This window comes from Mus caroli, unplaced genomic scaffold (assembly GCF_978045245.1).
Source record: "Mus caroli unplaced genomic scaffold, Mus_caroli_1 scaffold_17, whole genome shotgun sequence".
Taxonomy (NCBI): Eukaryota; Metazoa; Chordata; class Mammalia; order Rodentia; family Muridae; genus Mus; species Mus caroli.
In genome coordinates, this window is record NW_028227272.1 from 41,165,344 (window position 1) to 41,183,182 (window position 17,839).

General features: G+C 42.8%; 1 protein-coding gene across 1 annotated transcript in view; it reads left to right on the plus strand.

The window, feature by feature from the left end:
• The first annotated feature begins 4,320 nt into the window (after nt 1-4,320).
• The window catches only part of Usf3 (upstream transcription factor family member 3), a 52,270-nt gene continuing 38,751 nt past the window's right edge, over nt 4,321-17,839 (plus strand). Inside the window, exon 1 of the mRNA XM_021184405.3 lies at nt 4,321-4,574. The gene's annotated coding sequence lies outside the window, so the exon portion shown is untranslated. The remainder of the gene's footprint in view (nt 4,575-17,839) is intronic.

Below are 17,839 nucleotides of genomic sequence, written 5' to 3' on the forward strand. Positions count from 1 at the left end.
ATAGCTCGAAGTTCTTCTACAACAATAAAGCTTTATACTGACATTGGAAGAGTGGATTTCTAAATGAAAAGATACATGCTTCAGTTGCATCAAGGACTTAACTGGCTAAAATTCAGATCTCACCCCTTTATTTCTGGAGAACAGATAGAGCAATGGCATAATTAGACTGATAGTTTCATAATAAATCTGTGAAAAGATGGACTATGAAGACATGGGGAAATGCCATCTCCGTTGTGACCTTTGCTGTTGATTGCTTTCTCCGGCCCTGACTTCGAAAGTGTTGACAACAGCTTATTGCAGGGTGATTATATGGACAAAACAGGTTAGTAAATATGAGTCCTTCTTAGAAAAGGCAAAACCCAAATCACACAATGCCTGAGAACCCTAGTACAACATATAAAGAACTTTTATTACATCAGTGAGCGATGCTTTAAAAAGTATATTTGGAAATATGCTCAGCACTTAGTAGTTAGAAAAAGTGTACATTAGTAACATCTGCAATCCCAGCACACTAGGGAGGTTGAAGTAGGAAGGTCACTAGTTTAATGTCTTAGTGATCTAAGTATGTAGGGAGACGGAACAGTTCATTGTTGGTGATGGCGTGGACTTATCTGGACCTCAAATTGGCTGTTAAGAACTCAAAATAAAAATTACAAGCTCTGGGAACAGTGAGGTTTTTTTTTTTTTTTTTTTTTTTTTTTTTTTTTTTTTTTTTTTTTTTTTTTTTTTTTTTCTGGAATCATGGAAATAAACACTTGAACCAATCCTATTCATAAAGCTAAAGACAGGCTTCTAAAACAAGGTGGAAGGCCTAACTATGAAGGTTACAGAAGCAAGTTTGTTGAGTGTGTGTGGTTGCAGGCAAAGGTCTCAGTGTAGCAATTGAATTCTGATTGCTCAAGATCACAGGTCCTGGTAGCAGAGAATGGGGGCCTGTGGGAGAGGGCTGGCACTGGAAAGAGACCCATTTGTTTAAATGATTGCCTTTCTCAGCAAGGAGGGAGTAGCTGGAGTTGAGCCTGGAGCTGCTGCTACTCGGAGCTGCTGCTACTCGGAGCTGCTGCTGACATTCAGTCTTCAACCCCAGTCAGAATGTTCCTTTCGGGGCCGGGCGTGGTGGCGCACGCCTTTAATCCCAGCACTTGGGAGGCAGAGGCAGGTGGATTTCTGAGTTCGAGGCCAGCCTGGTCTACAAAGTGAGTTCCAGGACAGCCAGGGCTATACAGAGAAACCCTGTCTCGAAAAAACCAAAAAAAAAAAAAAAAAAAAAAAAAAAAAAGAATGTTCCTTTCAGGAAATGGATCTGAGGCTGCAAATAGACATCACCCAAATCTTTCTGTGCCCTCCAGGAGCCTCAAGGAAGTGGGTGAAAATCAGACTGAGGGGTCTAACCTGTAGAATGACTAGTTTCAGGCGGATACTCTATGTTGTTACCAATACAGACACTAAGAAGCACACAGCAGCTATACTGGGGTATCATCTCAATCTAATAAGTGATGTTGAATAAAGCTAGCAAAAGACTCCTAGTTGAGTTGTTGGTTTTTTTTTTTTTTTTTTTTTTTTGGTTTTTTTTTTTGTTTGTTTGTTTGTTTGAGACAGGGTTTCTCTGTGTAGCCCTGGCTGTCCTGGAACTCACTCACTCTGTAGACCAGGCTGGCCTCAAACTTAGAAATTCGCCTGCCTCTGCTTCCCAAGTGCTGGGATTAAAGGCATGCCCCACCACTGCCTGGCTCCTTAGTTGAGATTTGAACTTTGTTTTCTCGTGTTTCATTTATTTCTATGTGTATGTGTGTGTTTGTGCTCATGCACAGCACACATATGGAGGTGAGAGGTCTTGGAGTTCCCTCTCTCCTTCTACCATGTAGGTTCTGGAGCTTAAAGCCAGGTCAGCAGGCTTGTTGGCAGATAGCACCTTTACTCTGAGCCATCATGCTGTCTCACTAGCTTGAGATTTGGACTTCAATCAGGAAATGGGGATTAAAACTAAAATTTAGCTGGGCGGTAGTGGCACACGCCTTTAATCCCAGCACTTAGGAAGCAGAGGCAGGCGAATTTCTAAATTTGAGGCCAGCCTGGTCTACAGAGTGAGTTCCAGGACAGCCAGGGCTACACAGAGAAACTGTATCTCAGAAAAAAGAAAAGAGTAAAAGTTAATATTCTGAGCTTTCTCAAGAAATACTTGTTTTTGTTTTGTTTGTTTGATTGTTTGAATGATTATTTGTTTTCAAGACACGGTTCCTCTGTGTACCCCTGGCTGTCCTGGAACTCACGTAGTAGACCAGGCTAGAGTAGAACTCACAGAGATCTGCCTGCCTTTGTCTCCTGAGTGCTGGGATTAAAGGCCCACCACCTGGCTTTTTTTCTATTTTTAAATCATGTCAAAACTATTAACAATGATTCAAAACCCTTTAAATTCTGTTTTCTGAATTGTCAAAACTTTGTTTTGCATCTGGATTTGGTGTGCACACTATGAATTCCATCACTCATACTCAGGATGCAGAGGCAGCTGGATCTCTATGAGTTCAAAGCCAGCCTAGTCTACACACTGAGATTCTGTCTCAAACAACAACATTCCAATATATATATATTGGTTTTTTTGTTTTTTGAGACAGGGTTTCTCTGTGCAGTCCTGGCTGTCCTGGAACTCACTCTGTAGACCAGGCTGGCCTCGAACTCAGAAATCTGCCTGCCTCTGCCTCCCAAGTGCTGGGATTACAGGCATGGGCCACCACTGCCCGGCCAAAGTTCTTTTTATTTTAAATTAGAATTAGTTTATTATAGTTCAGGAAGTTACGTGTAGCCCGGATTTGATAGGTGTTACCCATAAAACCTTATATTTATACTGACATCGAAATGATTTCGTGTAGGTGGACATATATTAACATCATAGTTTCATGGATGTATTATTAGTATTACTATTACAGCTCTAATCCTAAAGTCTCTGCTGCTAGGGATTAGGGAATGACAAACCTATTCAAAAGCTAATTAAAACTCACTGGCAAGCTGGGCAGTGGTGGTGCACGCCTTTAGTCCCAGCACTTGGGAGGCAGGCGGATTTCTGAGTTCAAGGCCAGCCTGGTCTACAGAGTGAGTTCCAGGACAGCCAGGGCTATAAAGAGAAACCCTGTCTCGAAAAACAACAACAACAACAAACTCACTGGCCTGGCCCAGATGGGACAAGGAAGTGAAAAAGATATCAAACTGCCTATTAGCACCAAATCTGAAGCAACAGTAGGGGCCTATTTTATCACAGATTTTCAAAGTGCGGAGGAAACATAAAACGGAGTTACTGTTTACCTTTTTCTCAATGCAAGGTCTGTTTCTACTGTACATAGGTTCAAGTAGTAGTACCTATTATGCTCTGCGTTCCAGTCCAATTGGCTATAGCTGGTTGTGAAAAGCTCATAAATCTTTCCCCACCACTAGGTGGAGAATCAGACACCTGTCTCGGGAAGGCAGGCTTGTGAAATGAAACAAAACTAGAAAAAGATAGCTGGAACCACGGTTCAAGAGCTCCAAAGGCACTTTAGAGGACTCTGAGGTCTCTGGTCCTAAATAAGGGTGTCTAGTAGACTAAATTTAAGGTTCCAATCCCATCCCCCAAAGCCACGCACTCACTTCCTTAGCTGGGGCTGCAGAACCTTTCTGAAAATGGGCTTCGTGCAAATAAAGGACGTCAAGAGTCCACCGTATACGAATTCCTGCAATCTCCAATATCCAAAGATAGTGCACTGAGGGAAGTCACACAGGACTGGATTCTCCACCTTCGTTTACCACCTTCTAACCCTCCAGGCTAAAGGGACTTGTCTATCTTTTGCCGCCCTCTTCCTCTTCACTTTTTTTCATTTCTAAGCTTGCACTGAAAGCTGCCATAAGCATAATACAGAACAGGGTGCAAGGAAGTTTCTTAAAACCTCTCTCTTTTTTTTTTTTTTCCTAGCTTCTCAAAGCGTCCCCTTTAAGGAACCAGGCCCACCTCTTTCTCATCCACCTACTGGCTTTCCTTTCTGCCTGTCACTCTACCTTTAAGAATATTTCCTGTTCTTTCAACCCAACTTGCACACCTCCGCCCCCCGGCCTTGGTCATTGGGCCGCCCGAGGCCTGTTCCCTCCTAGCTTTTCCCTCCTCCTCCTCCCGCCCTCCAGCCTAGCGCAGCGGAATCCCGGCTTCTGATTGGCCACGGCGGCAGCCTCCCCAGCACCGGATTGGTCGGCCGGTTGGTCGGGGCGGGAGCGAGGCGCATCCAGGCTAGGCTGTGCGCGTGCCGAGCGGCGGCCGCGGGAGGGGCGGGAGGGGCGGGGGGAGGGGGGCTGGGAAAGTTGAGGCCGTGCTGCCGCCGGGTCTCCGGCCTCGAGGGCTCGGGCTCGCTGCGGCGGCGGTGGCCGCGAGGAGAGGCGGCGGGGGCGGGGGGAGAGGAGGGCCCGGGCCCGCGCTCCCCCAGCCCCGCAGAAGCAGGCGGCGGCCGCGGACCCAGAGGCTCGCCTAGACGGCCAGACACCGCTGCCTTCCGCTCCTGGGACCATGACCCAGGCGGGGGTCGCCGCCGCCGTGGCCCGGAGTGCGTCACCGGCGGGTGAGTGGCCGCGGGAGGGGGCGCTGACAGCCGGGACCGCGGCTGCGGGGGCGGCTCCGGGGGGCGGCCCCGGGCTCAGCTCCACCCACCCCCTCCTAGCCGCGGGAGGTGAGGGCTAGGCTGAGTGCCCCTCGTTCCTGGGGACCCCAGAACTCCCCACCTATCCCGGGGCGATCGCTCTCTTCACTCCGGCATGCTCGCACCCACTGTGCCAGGCCTGAGGGAGCTCGCCCTGCTCCCGGTGCGCGCCGGCGGACAGAGGCCCCATGCTGTCCTGGGTGCATAAAGAGCTGGGCAGCCAGGTCCCCACCGGGTGGCCTTTGCTAGCCTCCTTCACCTTTTGCCATCTCTTCCATCTCTATACTTGTCTTCTGACTTTCCTTCTGATCCACTCGTCAAACTCGCTGCTTGCTTTTGTAACTTTCACCCCGGTGTCGAGAGTTAGGCTGACGTTTTCTTTTTAGAAGCCCATCGTTTTGCTTCTGAATAGCACTGGTCGAAGCGAATGGCATTCTCGCCCGATTTCAAATTTCCTGAACAAGCATGAGGTTTCTGGACGCTTGGCTGAGGTTGGGCATTTTGGGGATAGAGTTCTGTTCCCTCTGTGGGGTCTTTTTTGCTTTTATTGACCTCATCTGTAGATAAGAGACCACATAAAACTAACTGCCAAATTCAACTAATGTTCAGATAGCATTTTACCACTAAGTTGAGTGAATTAACAAACATGATAGGTCTGGCCGACTTTATGGGTAACAGTGGCAGAGTCTTAAAGGAAACTTTGATGAGTAAGTGGACCCTGCAGTAGCTTTTCCCCCATAGCCAGTCAGACCTGCTCAGTTTCCATGGTGACCTTTTCCTTTCCCTCAGAACACTTGACTTGCTGTATAGATACTATGTTTCCATTTGTTTGGGAAATACACAAAATATTTGTTGCAAACTGAGGAAGATTCATTGAGAAGCCAAGAGTTGTGAATGAAAGCTATATCAAGAAGCATGCCAAAGGCCACCAGCAGCTTGTGACCCAGAATGAACATAAAAGTGGTCCAACCCAAAATTGAAAACATATCCAATTCCTTGAGGGTTTCTTTTTTTCCTTTCTTAATTTCATTATATGGTTCCAGAGAGTGAACCTTGTAAAGACAAGGTTGTGTCACAATGTCAAAAGGTTGGGCACGTAGTCTAAACATTATGACTTTTGTATAGATTAGCTTTAGTAGTTTGGTGATTGTAGTAGTCTGTGCATTGATGAAATGTAGAACATTTTTGATACAAAAGCATTTCCATTCAGTGTGGTAAGGGCCACCTAGAATAGTTATTTTATACCCTAGTTGTCTATAGAACATCACAGAAGTCTTTTTAAAAAAGATTTTACAGTGAGCTAGTTTTGTATGAAACACACATGCACATGCACACACTGTTTAACTCCAGCTAGAAGAGAAGTTTCCACAGATAGCAAGCTTGGAACCCCTGGCAGTAAAGCCAGGTCTTAATGTTATCTCACGCTGTTCCTTCCTGTGGTCAAGCCCAATGGTTCCTTAACTGGACTGTTTGTTACAGTCACCTTCCCAGGCTTTACCTTTGATCTGGAGGGAGGCAGGCTGTGGTATACGTCTTAAAACTCTCCAGGCTATTCTGCTCAGCAGCCAGGGCTGAAAATTACCTTAAGCTTGGTACAATGTCCAGACTGTTCTGCTTGTATTCCAGGGTTTTCCTTGGCAAGCCTTAAGCCTGTGTATTCAACTTTTGCCCCACAACCTTCCATGTGAACCTTTGGACCCCTCACTCAGATAATGCAATTTAGATCCCTGCTGTTGCTAACTTGGGTGTTTCTCCTCTATATCAAATAATTGTAATGACAGATCCCTTAAATATGAAATCTTTGGTATGTAAATGCACATATACCTTGAGCGTGTGTGTGTGTGTGTGTGTGTGTGTGTGTGTAATAGAGGATCTCTCTTTGCTCCTAGGCTGACTGAATTTGTAGCAATCCTCAGGCTTTTATCTCCCAAGTGCTGGGATTACAGATGTGTGCCCTCATACCTCACACCAACAATAGTTTTAGATTTTATAATTACGTTATTGAGAGAGAGAGAGTTGGGGGTGGGTCTGTATTAGCAGTATATAGATGGGAATCAGAGGACAACTTGAGAGACAGTTTTCTGCTGTGTGGGATTGGACTCAACTTGGCAGGCTTGGCAGCAAGTACTTGGTGAGCCATCTTACCAAGCCAACAACAAATTTTGTTTTGTTTTGTTTTTCGAGACAGTTTCTCTGTGTATCTTTGGCTGCCCTGGAACTCCATGTGTAGGCCAAGCTAGCCTGGATCTCAAAGATCCGTCTGCCTCTGCCTTCCAAGTGCTGGGATTAAAGGTGTGTGCCACCACCCAGATTCTGAGTCTATTTTTGTTGGTGGTTTTTTATATAGTTTCAAGTTTGATTTTTTTATTAGATATTTTCTTCATTTACATTTCAAATGCTATCCCAAAAGTTCCCTATATCCCCCCTCCCCTGCCCTGCTCCCCTACCTACCCACTCCCACTTCTTAGCCCTGGCTTCCTCCTGTACTGGAGCATATAAAGTTTGCTAGACCAATGGGCCTCTCTTCCCAATGATGGCCAACTAGGGCATCTTCTGCTACATATGTAGCTAGAGACACGAGTTCTGGGGGTACTGGTTAGTTCATATTGTTGTTCCACCTATAGGGTTGCAGACCCCTTCAGCTCCTTGGGTACTCTCTCTAGCTCCTCCATTGGGGGCCCTGTGTTCCACCCAATAGCTGACTGTGAGCATCTACTTCTGTATTTGCCAGGCACTGGCAAAGCCTCACAGGAGACAGGTCAAGTTTGACCACTTTGAATTGGACAATCAGTTTGGGGGCGGGGAGGTTATCCTAGATGAGGCTAATTCTCCCAATGGTCATTAGTTGCTGTAGTTTTTTTGTATAGGGATGGGAACATGATGAGATTTTCTTCCTTCCACATTACCATGTCCATTGAGATCACCATTGTTCTGATCTGGGTTTTGCAGCCATTTCTGAGAGAGACCGTTTCACTGCCGTCTGCTGGTATTCTGGTTCTTACGATCCTTCCTATCCCTCTTCCATGATGTTTCCAGAGCCACAGATGCAGGAACTGTGGTGTAGATGTACCTGCTGGGGCTGGGCTCCCTCCTCATAATCGGTTGATCTCTGCATTGTGTCCTGTTGTGGGATTTTTTGGTTTGTTTGTTTGTTGTTTTGCTTTTGTGATGGTCTCCATTTGCTTTAAAGAGAAGTGTCTTATGAGGGGTGGTAGCTAATCTAGGAAAAGTGGCTCCTATACCTCAGCGTGTTTTTGTGATAAGTTCTCATTGAACTTTCAAACTACATGGTGTTTAAAAAACTCCCTTTGTACTGATAGGGTGGGTTAATTCAACACATATACTTGGGATTTTTTTTTTTTTCCTTTTACAATTCAGTGGCAAAGAGTGTTTTGTTCCTGTGGTTTAAAATTCTCTTGAGCTCATTCCAACCATGGGTTTGGGTTTGATTCCTACTATGTCTTAGCAGTGTCCTCATCCCATAACTAGTATTGAGTTCCTTTGTGAAGTGTTACTGTTGTTGTGTAAGACAGTATATCTTGGAACTCCATATGTAGACCAGGCTAGTCTCAAGTTCTTGAGATCTGCTTGTGTCTTCTTCCAAATGCTGGACTTCTAGTTGTCCACCATCCCTTGCTTTCAAAGTATTTTCATATATTTACCTGTTTTTTTTTTTTTCAGCAGGTTGATTATTTTCTTTTTTTGTGGTCCCTAGACTTACATGTTAGTACTTATCACATAGCCACAGGTATGTGTTTATCTGACTACTAGCTTTCAGGGCCTCTGTGTTCAAGGGCATGATCTTCATTGTATTTCTAGATACTGTTGAAGTATTACAGAGCTAGAACACTCCAACCATAGGAACTGTGTCCTCTAATACTGAATTTGTCACTAACAGACACTGAAAAAAAAAAAACTCTGTTAAATGTGACTGCCATACTTTATTATACGTAGGATATTAAACATATCTTTAACAAAAGTTGATTTGATATTAATTGGCTTTGCCAAAACTACATCTTGTCTTTAGTTATGGATTTAGATGTCTTAAATGTGTAATCTTCCATAGATGCATGTATATACACCTTAAGCATTTTTCTCTGAGCTTGTTATCCATAAAATATTTGTGAAGCCCTTACTAATAGGAAAACTGTTAACTGTTCAATTGGATAATTTTTCTTTTTCTCATTAGATTTTCCATGTGGGTACAATTGTGCTACTTCAGAAGGCCAGATCTTTTAATTAGATCAGTAGGGCTTGATAAGTTGCTCCTATTAATGTGCTAATACTGTGTTTTTAATTCAGCTCATCAAGTATTTATTGAGTACTTGCATTTGCCCAACGCCATAGGTGCTAAAAAGGATGTAGAAATAGTAAATACTGAACTCAGCTCATAAGAAAATTTGGGAAAGACTGGGGAGCATCCACAGCAGGTAACTAAGGGACTGCCATTCGCTGACTGCCAGACTATAAGCTATGAGCGGAGGAGGAGGAGGGTGGGGGGAAGAGGAAGAAAAAACTAGGAAAGACCCCTTATTTTCTTTTGCTTATTATGTAGCTGGTTGAGGGATCCCGGATGTCTTTTCTTCCCAATTACTAAAGCTATCCTGGGATCCCTGGTGAAAGAATTCTCACATTAGCTGCTGTCATTTCTTAAGCAGCAGAAGCCATAGAGAAGAAAAACAAAAGATGGCATCCCGTGACAGGTACCAGTTCTATTTCTGCACAACATGTGGTACTAAATTCTCTTGAGTTATTAGCAACAGAATTTGACTTAGGCCCAGGTAAGCAGAAAATGGAGAGTCATGGATGTGTACAGAGCTAGAAGAGTGTTCAGAGTGAAGCCTGGAGAAGGTGAGGGAATGCCAGGCCAGAGGTCAGCCCCAGCCAGCTTTCCTTCTTGTGCAGGGAGCCTTAGCTATTAGCTCTGTGCCACACCTCTGATGTCAGCCCATGTTTGAAGTCCTGTTTGAAGAGTGGGGTGGAGGAGCTCTTCAAAGGAGGCGCAGGCTATTGCTGCCAGACAGCCAGAGCTGCAGGTATTTTCTACAGATGGTCTGTGTTTGACATTGTGGAAGCCTTGGTGAGCCTGGTGTATGCAGTTTTTGGAATGAAAGTCAGCTTTAGCTGTCTGAAGAGTGAGTGGAAATAAGGAAGAGGGAATAGTAAGTGTAAATTAGTTCTTTAAGAAGTCTGATGGTTAGAGAAAGAAGTTAATAGGTCCAGAAAAGAAATCATTGAAGTCTTTCAAATGGAGAAACATGAATAAGGTTGTATTTTCATGAAAAAGCACCAGTAGGGTAGGGGAGAGTAAATTATCAAGGAAAGAAAAGCGTATGATGTAACAGGTTACCAAGTGGTGACAGTGGTGGGGTCCAGAGTATAGGAAGAGAGTTGGTGTTAGCTAGAAATGCTAGGAAGCTTGTAAGGGGGACGGACTTGCCTTGGTCTTTGAAGGACAGGTAGGAGCTGGACAAGCAGAGAAAGGTCAAAAGCTCATTCCAGTGGAAAAAGAGCGAGAACCTAGAAGTGAGTTTACAAGAACAAAGGGAGCTTGGCTATCTGAGTTGGATAGGAGGGAGAGTAAACCAGCTAGCTATCCATGCTCCATGCGTTTTCTCAGGTAGATGTGGGTGGGTGAGACTGAAAGCCAGGACTCAGGTTTTAGACATGATACAATAGTTGCTGGGCAAGGGTACAGTGTCTTTTGGTATTCTGTAGAATATTTTTCCAGGGTCCCTCCACAGGTATAAAAACTTTAAAATATAAAAGTATCCTTTAGGGGGCTGGGCAGATGGCTCCATGGTTAAGACTACATACTATTTTCACAGAAGACCCAAATTTGGTTCTTAGCACCCATGCGCAATGGATCACAACCACTTGTAACTCCAGTTCTAGGAAATTGGACACCTCAGTCCTTCTGAAACACCTGCAGTCAGGTATACATACCCTATGCCACACATGCACATAATTGAAAAAAATTAAATAAATCTTCAAAATGTCACTGTGCACAATGGCATAATGTTTGCATAACCTATACACATTTTCCTATATACTTTAAATTGCTTATAGACTATTTGTAATACATCATATAACTTAAATGCTGTATGAATACAGTCTGAGAAATGTGAAAATGTAGTTTCATTATCATGTAGACATCATATAGTGTATGCTTGTGAGCCTAGATGTATGTCTTATGCCAAAGTCTGTTCTTCCAGACTACAAACTTATCTGCCACATTATTGTCATAGATATTATAGACAATCATAATATGGTGTTGCTTATGTATATAAATATATGTATAAACATATACAGGCATAGAAAAGATACAGTGGGCTGGAGAGATGGCTCAGTGGTTAAGAGCACTGACTGCTCTTCTGAAGGTCCTGAGTTCAAATCCCAGCAACCACATGGTGGCTCACAACCATCTGTAATGAGATTTGATGCCCTCTTATGGTGCATCTGAAGACAGCTACAGTGCATTTAGATATAATAATAAATAAATCTTAAAAAAAAGAAATAAAGAAATTAAAAAAAGAAAGAAAGAAAAGACATAGTACATATGAGGTAATAGGACTCTTAACTCCATTACTGTGTTACGGGAGCACTGTTGAACTTGTAGGCTGTGAGTAAGTAAACATCACTATGCAGTGCATGGATACATCTATTAATACTGTAGTGCTTTTGAGGTTTTACTTTGTGAGTAGGATTGTACTTTATAGCCCAGACTATCCTCACATTTTTATGCTCCTGCCTGAGTGTCTCAAGTGCTGAGATCATGCACAGTCCCACAGAGGCCCATGCTATATGTACTTTAGAAAATGTCACATTGGGAAAGCATGTGTAAATACTCAGTGTAGCTAAAAAGTTCTCCCAATATTTTTGGTTGTATTTGCAGTGTGATGACACATGCCTTTAATCCCATCACTAGGGAGTTCGAGGACAGCCTGGTCTATAGACCAAGTTCCAGAACAGCCAAGGCTACACAAAGAAATCCTGTCTCAAAAAGCCAAAAACAAAAACAAAAAAATGGCTGAATTCATGGATATGGAACTCTGGATGCTGCTGTAAGTTCTAGAGCATGAAGAACATGACAGAATTTGGTGAATTGGAGGAGAAGAACAGTGGAATGTTGGGGTGGGTGTAAAACCCATGAAGAATGGGAAGACGATACAGAGCCAGAGGTGTAAAAGGGGCCTAAGCTAACATGATAATGAACAGGGAAACGTAAGTGGGATAAAAATAATAGCATTTGGTAAAGGGGTCTGAGTTTGTTTGAGATTAGAGCCAGATTAATTGATAAAATGGAGCCTTGGGATAAAGTAGATGTTTTACAAGCTGAGGAAGTTTAGTGTGTTCCAAATAAACTTTATTTGTTCTGAATGTTTTAATGAGAACTTTACCTATCCACAGATGCAAAGCAGCATGAAAATTGAAAGGGAGTTATATATATGCTTTTAACCAGGAAAAAAAAAAACATAAAAGGGAAGAGAGTAATGAAAATGGGAACTCAAATGAGAAAGAAGCAAGAATTCCTAAGTTGGGGGTAAGGGGCACACATAAGTAAGAAAAGGGTAAGACCAGCACAAGGGGTGGAACTTCAGGAAGATCTTTGATTTGATGAAGTTAGTCCCTGGCCGCCAAGGAAGTCTTTTCATTGGTTTGAGCAGTCTAATAGTAAAGTCCTAAACCAGGAAGGATTAGCCAGGGACGGAGTGGCAAAGTGAAAAGATACACAGAAAAAGCAGATTTCCTGTTGAATGTGAAGACTCTCTTTACATTTTGGAAGCAAAAAGTCAAATGTGGTGGAAGCAATAAATTGCTGCTGAGGGAAGAGCTGGTAACAGAGAAGAATTAGCTCTGGGAAGTTCTAGAGAGAGCAAAGATACATGGGCATGGAAACTGTCCAGTGCACCGGCTCACGCCTGGCTTCTCAGGCAGCTGGGAGGAGGGGGAAGGTAGCTAACTTACTGAGCTCCTGCTGTGAAGTGGCTATTTTGCTACATCCACTAACTGGTCCCTCGAGTCTTCTCTGGCTGCTGATACTCTGATGTCAAGCCTGAGGATGCTGAGTCTGATGAGTACTTCAAAGCTGAATGCTGAGTCTGACATCAAAGGCTGTTTTCACAGCACCTTAGGATCACTCACTGATGTGGGTAAAGGATACATCGAGGATACATGGTAGCAGTTGTATTAGTGAATACAGCGATTATGGCCCAGAACCATTTTAGGAGCTATTTTTTGTTTTGTTTTGTTTTGTTTTCTCTTTTTCCTGTGTGTGTTTGTATGCACACACATGAGCATACAAACATATATATGTGTGCATCTAAAAGGTCAAGAATGACATGGGGTGTCATCCTTGGTTGTGCTCCAGTGTTGTTTGTTTGTTTGTTTGTTTGTTTGTTTGTTTTTGAGACAGGGTCTCTCCCCAAACCTGAAGTTCTACTTGCTGCTATCTCTCCAGGGCTAAAGTTGTGTGTGTGTGTGTGTGTGTGTGTGTGTGTGTATGGGCGGTGCTGGCAACTGAACTCAGGTCCTCTTTGGCTTTATTGGCTGAGCTATCACACCAGCCATTTGTTTCCTTGGTTTCTGTGTATAGAGTGCAATAGCCAAAGCTTGAGCAATTTGAGCAATAAAATAACTTTAGCATTGAATTGTGACTCAGCATATAAGATACCTATACCCCATATTGATGTAAACTAATGGTTGAAAATTGAAAGGGAGCTATATATATGGTTGAATATATTTCTTATAGAATTCTAAAAAATATATTTAGATAGTGTGGTGGTTGAATAGGTTTGGCCCCTATAGACTCATGTGTTTGAAAGCTTGGCCCACAGGGAGTGGCACTATTAGGAGGTGTGGCCTTTTTTGAGTAAATGTGACCTTGTTGGAGGAAGTGTGTCAAGTGCTTAAGCTCCCAGTATGGAACTCCAGTCTCCACCTTGCTGACTTTGGATCTAGATGTTGACCCCTTGGCTCTTCCAGTCATGTCTGCCTGATTGCTACCATGCTTCTCACCATGACGATAATGGACTAAAACTCTGGAACTGTAAGCCAGCCCTAAGTAAAGATCTGCCTTATTTATAAGAGGTGCCTTCGTCATAGTGTCTCTTCACAGCAATAAAACTGTAACTAAGACAGTCTTTTCTCTGAGAGAAAAATTAATTCACTGTTTGAGCAGGGCATAGAAAGCAAAAATACAACATTACTTGAAGTGTTTCAGGAATTTTGAGGGGAAAATCAATGAAGATAATATATATATATATTTGGTTTTTCGAGACAGGGTTTCTCCATATAGCCCTGGCTGTCCTGGCACTCACTTTGTAGACCAGGCTGGCCTTGAACTCAGAAATCCACCTGCCTCTGCCTCCCGAGTGCTGGGATTAAAGGCGTGCGCCACCACGCCTGGCTAAGATAATATTTTTATAACTTAAATCTTAAGTATTATCTGGATAGTTTATTATAAATATATATTTATTTGTATAATGAAAAAGTGCTAGTTAGATGAGGCAATAAGGATATAACTTAGAGCTCAAACCCTGGGGCAGCTATTTTTTTGCAGATTGAAAATGTTTGAAATTTTTGAAAATTACAACACTTGTGGATTCAAACTAATGCTAAATCTTGCCATTCATGCTTCAAGTTGAGTTTTCTCAAATTAATTCTGGAAAAACTTGGATGAAAATTTAGAGTGAATTCAGGATGCTGAGAAAGTACCTAGGTACTGTGGATTACCAGACTTGAAAGCAGCAGTCCTAGTACCTGGTAGGAGACTGTGCTGGTTACTAGTACCTGGTAGGAGACTGTGCTGGTTACTAGTACCTGGTAGGATACTGTGCTGGTTACTAGTACCTGGTAGGATATCATGCTGGTTAGTTTTGTCAACCTGACCCAAATTAGAATCCCTAGGAAGAAACTCTCAATATGATGACTTATTTAGATCATGCTGTACTGTGGGCCTGTCTGTGGAAGTCTGTTTCATTGTTAATTGGTGAAGGGAGATTGAGACCATTGTAGACTGATCATCCTCCAGGCAGAAGGTCCTGAATAGTCAAAGAGGGGAAGCTAGCTAAGAGAGCAAGTATCCAAGCAAGAATACAATTGTCTGTTCACAGAGATGATGTGACCTGCTTCAAGTTCCTGTCTTAACTTACCCTCAGTGGTAAGATTGTAAGAACTGAAAGCCCATTAAAGCTTTGTTTCCTAAGTTGCTATTGTCAGGGCATTTTATCACAACACCAGAAATGAAATATCTACTGCAGCATACCTGCATAAATCAGAAGCATTGTCCAGCCTGGGCTCTATAGAGCCAGGGAGTACGTCATTGTCACATCTTAGAGAATGAATTATAATTCCACTGTGATTGTGGCTCTTTCCATCAGAGGCACACCTGGCTGCTGACTTCTGCTCATGGATACTTTTGATAGCTCAAGTATCTGTAGTCAGCGTGCACATTCATGGCAAGGAGTGATTTTTCACATATATTAAACAGTGGTTCTTGGGGCTGAAGAGATGGCTCAGTGTTTAAGAGTATTTGCTGTTCTTCAGAGGATCTAAGTTTGGTTCCCATCACCCACACCAGAGAGCTCACAACTGCCTGTAACTCTAGCTCCAGGGGACTCAACTCTCTCTGCTGGCTCTGTGGGCACTTGCACACGTGTGGCACCAGTATACACAAAAATACACAATACAAAATCTTTTAAAAAGTGGTTCTTAGCCGAGGTGTACTGGCTGGGAGCTTTTAAAGATAAGAGTTTCACTATATGCTCCAGGCTGCTTGGAAATTCTGTCTCTCGGCTCAGTCTCCCAGGTTTGGAAACTACAGGTGTATTCCACCATATCCAGGGGAACTATGCTTTATACACACAGCTGTAATTGAAAACAGCTGTGCTGGGGAAACACTAGTCACTGGTTTGTTTAACCAAGAATTACTGTATACTTAAGGAAAAGCAACAATATAAATTAAAAAGACCAAGCCAAACAGATAAATTGATCTTAGAGAAATTAAGTTGAATATAACATAAAGAATTTTTTGTCCCAAAATATCCTCAAATATTTGAGGAATTGCTATTACTATAAATTAACAATGGATTTCTATAAGAATAGGACAGTTTTTTGGAAGTAAACTTTCAAGGTCGTGCAGACAGCAGCTGGCTTACTACTGACTCCCCAAGGCAAGAATCTCCCCTAATCCTGCTCATATGACAAAGAGAAATTATGTGATGTGAGGGCATGGACTACAGACCTAGGAGAGATCTCACATTTACTACTAAAGTTCCAAGCAGTTTTAGTGAGCCTCTAGCAGAAGTCATTGGGCAGTTAGCTGATGGATAGGGTAGTATAGGGTATTAAAACTTTTATTATGGGAGGGAAGGAGATCATAGGCTCAGTTTATTTGTTTGATAGATTTTAATTACTTATATGTTTACTTATTTTAAGATTACTTTTTAGTTATGTATTTATATATGTGTTTCTTGTGTGGCTATATGCATGTGAGTGAGTTCAGGTGCCTACAAAGGCCAGAGGTATCAGGTCTGGAGCAGCAGTTCTCTGGTTATGATTCTATGGTTCTGAGAGCCAAACCTAGGTCTCCAAGAGTAGTGCATGCCCTTAATGGACAAGTCCTCTCTACACCATTGTTTTCTCTTTTGAGACAATTTCTTTTTCTTTAAAAAAAAATTAAGATTTTATTATTTATCTTATGTGCATGGGTGTTTTGTTTGTGTGTGACATATACACTCCACATATGTGTTCTAGTGCCTAGAGAGCCCAGAAGAGGGTTTCAGATCCTCTGGAACTGGAGTTACCGAGGGCTGTGTGTGAGCCACCATATGGGTGCTGGGAATTAAAGGTCCTCTGGAAGAGCAGCAGTTCGCTTACACCCAAGCCCCCCTCCAGCCTCTTGAAACAGGTTCCTGTTGTATATTATGGGTTGGTTGCCTTGGAAGGTTTTTGTAACTCAAGCTATGCTTGAGCTCACAGTCCTTCTGCCTCAGCTTCCTGAGTTCTGAGATTTAAGGGTACACTATTATGATTGGCTGTTTTTTTGTTTTTGTTTTTTTTTTTTTCGAGACAGGGTTTCTCTGTATAGCTCTGGCTGTCCTGGAACTCACTCTGTAGACCAGGCTGGCCTTGAACTCAGAAATCCGCCTATCCGCCTGCCTCTGCCTCCCAAGTGCTGGGATTAAAGGCGTGCGCCACCACGCCCGGCTTGTAATGGGATCTTATGCTCTCTTCTGGTGTATCTGAAGACAGCAACAGTGTACTCATATAAACATAAAAAAAAAAAAAATTAAAAAAAAAAAAAGAAGCACTAGTTGAACTCATAAAAGATGTAGGTCAGTTCCCAGCACATACATGGCCGCTCACAAGCATCTGTAAGTTCAGTTGCAGAACTCCAGTCTCTCTCCTGGCCTCCACAGGCACTGCATATATGTGGTGCCTGAAGGTAAAACACTCATAAATAATATAAAAATAAGTGAGTTGTTTTGTCTTTTTTGCTTGTTTTGTTTTGTTTTTTGTTTTTTTCGAGACAGAGTTTCTCTGTGTGCCCTGGCTGTCCTGGAACTCACTCTGTAAACCAGGCTGGCCTCAAACTCAGAAACCTGCCTGCCTCTGCCTCCCAAGTGCTGGGAGGGGATCCCATTTCTACCTGGCGTTTTTGTTTATTCAAGACAGGTTTTTTCCTTGTAGCCCTGACTGTCTTAGAACCCACTGTGTAGGCTAGGCTGACCTTAAATTTAGAAAAACACCAGCCTATGTCTCTGTAGTGCTGGGATTAAAGGCATGCACCACCACCCAGAATAAGTAAATCTTTTAAAAGAAAGAAAACACTGATGTCATAAAAAGTGAAATTACAGAAGAAATATAAATGTTTTATTTGCTTTTATATATTTATTTGTCATTTATTGAAACAGCATTTCATTGTAGCTCTGGCTGGCCTTGAACTCACAGAGATTTACCTGCTTCTGCCTCCAGCATACTTCAATTAAAGGCTTATGCTGTCACACCCAGCTCTGTAAATGATCCTTAACATATGAATGTATTTACACACACACATCCCTGAGGCAAAGGACAACTTTTGAGGATTAATTCCTTCCTACCATACCCAGGCATTGAACTCAGGTATCAGAAGAATGTTTACTTTGGCTGACAATTCCAGGAGGTTTTATAGTGGTGCCTGAGTT